The 4134-nt window shown below is 43.3% G+C and overlaps 1 non-coding gene across 1 annotated transcript; it reads left to right on the top strand.

Moving 5' to 3' along the window:
- The first annotated feature begins 1783 nt into the window (after positions 1 to 1783).
- On the top strand, positions 1784 to 1855 carry TRNAC-GCA (transfer RNA cysteine (anticodon GCA)). The gene has a single exon. It is a non-coding gene; the product is annotated as a tRNA-Cys (tRNA).
- Positions 1856 to 4134: the final 2279 nt, after the last annotated feature.

Raw genomic sequence — 4134 nt, 5'->3', positions numbered from 1 at the left:
GAAGGTGGCTCGGTTTCTTGAAGATGCGACATAAGGGAAACAATCGAAACGCACTTATTATGCAAGCTGAAAGCAGGATCAGCCGTGCATGAACGGTGGACGATAAAGAAATAGAGTTGAGCCAAGGGAATCCATACAGTACGCCAACCGTGTAGTTGCTATCTCAAGTCTGTAAACTCAAGGTTGCGTAAGGTTAACAGCGCTTAACAACGTGAAAAAACTTGCAGCATTATGCTGGCAACCCGCAGTTTTCTTTGTGTGTGTGTGTGTTTCTTTGATTAAGTACTCACGTACTTGGAAAACAAAAAAAGTCCACACGTCATTGTAATTTAGGTTGTCGTTGTTATTCTTAGAGCTCGTCGACGTTCCCCCGAAATACAAGTTCCTCCGAGTTTTCTTTTTCCTTTTGTTGTTGTTACTTGCTTTATAGTGGTCAACCGCATGCCATTGCCATTGTCATCTCACGCAATTGCCCCGCCGCGGTGGTCTAGTGGCTAAGGTACTCGGCTGCTGACCCGCAGGTCGCGGGATAAAATCCCGGCTGCGGCGGCTGCGTTTCCGATGGAGGCGGAAACGTTGTAGGCCCGTGTGCTCAGATTTGGGCGCACGTTAAAGAACCCCAGGTGGTCAAAATTTCCGGAGCCCTCCACTACGGCGTCTCTCATAATCACAATAGTATGGTGGTATTGGGATGTTAAACCCCACATATCAATCAATCAATCTCACACAATCGCTCCTTTGATTGACGGGTGTGTCCGGCGCCAGTTCTGCATGAACGGATTACAGGAATTACAGCGGGGCGACACGATGATATCTTGACGTCCTTTGCGTTCACCACGCCAGGGCCAAGGCAACTCTCGGTGAGCAAATACCCTTCGAGTCAACCTTCGAGTCGGCCTTGACAACCTCGCTGAATCAAACCGCAAGCGTTACGCACACACACACACACACACACACACACACACACACACACACACTATATATATATATATATATATATATATATATATATATATATATATATATATGCGATCTTTGATTCCGCTGGACTAGATATAGGTAAATCGTAATAATAATAATACCAATTATATTATTATTATTATTATTATTATTATTATTATTATTATTATTATTATTATTATTATTATTATTATTATTATTATTATTATTGTTATTATTATTATTATTATTATTATTATTATTATTATTATTATTATTATTATTATTATTATTATTATTATTATTATTATTATTATTATTATTATTATTATTATTATTATAAAATTTTGAGCTTTGCGAACCTCGGGTCACCGCAACGTTTTAATGCGGACGCTGTTTCATCCACCCATCCACGTCGTTATCAAGAATACTGGCATGAAACCTTATTCATTCACCTGTTATATCTAGAAGGCGAAAACCATCTCTCTCTCTCTCTATTCTTTTTTTCTCTCTCGCTCCTTGTCAGCCTGTTTAAGTTATCTCCCCGCCCTCGTAACGACCGCATTAACAATAGAACGCAGTGGGCTGTTACCGAAAAATGCTAGAAGTATCCACTTAATAATTGAAACTGCTCTACATCAAGCTGAAAGATATAGATTGGTCATAATACGTTACCTAAAGCAAGAGGACGGCGTTCTGGGGTCTTATCTTCGAGGTCAAGTTCGAGAGTATTATAACGGTTGTTTATGCCATTCAATATACGGTCAGAGTAATTAAGGAGAAAGCTGCAGATGCCTCGCATTTGAACTGGAAGCCGGTGTGAGTTGCCTGAGCGTAGACGTTCGGGGGTATAGCTCAGTGGTAGAGCATTCGACTGCAGATCGAGAGGTCCCCGGTTCAAACCCGGGTGCCCCCTACAGAATTTTTTTTACTTTCTTTTATAATCTGGGAAATCTCGCACAACGGGGTAATCGATGTAATGTGAAGCAGACAAGAAGAAGCTGCGTACATAATCATGTTTGTGTTTGTCTTTGAGGCCATTCAGTATTACGCTGAAGGCTGAAACATATTCATATTTCATCTCTCTCTTTATATATATATATATATATATATATATATATATATATATATATATATATATATTTCCAACCACAGCCTGGCCTTCGTCAGGAATGAGGTATACATACGCAATGAGCACCCAACAGGATTGTTTCATGTCTACAATCCAGCAACACAGAGGGAAGTGAGACACAATTGTACAATTTGTAAATGGTATCACCGTCAGCATAGTTGCTTTATTGCAGACATTGTTTTTTTGTGGTTTTTTTTTTCAATATATCATTCAACTTTGCAGCCGGGATACAACCTCGAGAATCGAGGATGCGATAACCACTATACAGTTTTCTGTGTATATATAGATCCTCCTTCGGCCATCTATGATCGAGCCAACATGGAATACAGGGAACCACGCTGCCGTCAAGGAGGAGCCTCAGTGGCTGCTGCATAGAGCGCGCCCGTGCGAGTAGATCGGCCTTTCTGAGAAGAACCGCGCTCACTCCATCTGCATATTATTACGTCAGCCCGATCTCCGACGGCAGCCGACGCATGCACTCGTGCGGCGCCGCGATAGATATGTAAGCTGGGCGTCCGCTTTTGATGTCTGCACACCGCATATGCGGGAGCGCTCGCTAAAGGCGCGTGCATGGCTTGGCGACGTTGCTGCTGCTTCTTCTCCGCGAGCATTATTGAGCGACGTGGACTCGGTCGGGAAGGCATATATTCCGTCCCACAAGTTCCGTGCAGCGAGGGCCAAGTGATTTTCGAGGTATGTGAATCGTAGTCAGAAACTGATGACGTATAGAGCTGGCAATCTATAATAATAATAATAATAATAATAATAATAAGAAGAAGAAGAAGAAGAAGAAGAAGAAGAAGAAGAAGAAGAAGAAGAAGAAGAAGAAGAAGAAGAAGAAGAAGAAGAAGAAGAAGAAGAAGAAGAAGAAGAAGAAGAAGAAGACTGCTGAAGTTTTACGTCCCAGAACCACAACATGATTACCAGGAATGGCGTGGTGGAGGGCTCCGAAAATTTCCATCATACGGTGTTCTTTAGCGCGCACTGCTGACGTCACTGCGTACGCGGGCCTCAATCGAAATTCGAACCCGTGACCACCGGGTCAGCAGCCGGGCGACGTAGTCGATTGTCCACCGAGACGATTTCTAACCAGCAGAGGACAAGGGGTTGTGCTCATCGTGAGCTAATAACCTTCACGTTCTTGTGAAATTGTTGCTTTTCTTGCACGGTCATTTTGCGCATGCATATATGTATTGCGTACAATAAGTACGTTTGCCTGTCTTGCTGTTGAAATTTGCAGGAAGGTGCGGCAGGCCACATTTATGCAGTTTTCGTCGTCCAGCACTGAACACCTCTTCGTTGAGTCGAGTTAAATAATACTGCATTGTAAAGAAGGTGCCTGCCCCGCCGCGGTGGCCTATAGTGGCTAAGGTACTCGGCTGCTGAAACCGCAGGTTGCAGGATCGAATCCCGGCTGCGGCGGCTGCATTTCCGATGGAGGCGGAAATGTTGTAGGCCCGTGAGCTCAGATTTGGGTGCTCGTTAAAGAACCCCAGGTGGTCAAACTTTCCGGAGTCCTCCGCTACGGCGTCTCTCGTAATCATATGGTGGTATTGGGACGTTAAACTCAACATATCAATCATGTAAAGAAGGTGCCTAGCTTAGCATATTAGTGAAATTTAGTTTAGTTGCGTTACATCCTCAATGATGTATTTATAGCACTGCACTGTACTGTATTCTACTAAGTATTGCCATTCAGAAAGCGTCGCGTGAAACACGATCAGAGTCGAAGAAATAGGAAGATCCCATCGTTTGAAATTCTATAGCAGTGGCTGGGTTTTCGCTGCCCTTGTAGCCTTCGCTGCACTGCGCGGAATTGATAATAAAAAGCTTGCAACCTCGTCATGGGGGGGACTCCGTGTGATCGATTGGAAGTATGAATATGCGTGTATCTCTAAAGGTATGCTCCAGTACTGCACGAAATTGGCGAATAGAAGTATGCAGACGTGGAAAAGTCGTTATACGAAGTCGTTCGGTTCGATAAAGAGGCGCACGTGTAATTTTGTTTACAAGCATATGTATTCCAGTGCATAGGGAAACACGGTTATGTATTTGGTTATTTG

The sequence above is a fragment of the Rhipicephalus microplus genome, chromosome 5 (genome assembly GCF_043290135.1).
Source record: "Rhipicephalus microplus isolate Deutch F79 chromosome 5, USDA_Rmic, whole genome shotgun sequence".
NCBI lineage: Eukaryota > Metazoa > Arthropoda > Arachnida > Ixodida > Ixodidae > Rhipicephalus > Rhipicephalus microplus.
The sequence above is the reverse complement of the archived record's forward strand: the minus strand, read 5'-3'. Positions and strand labels throughout refer to the sequence as shown.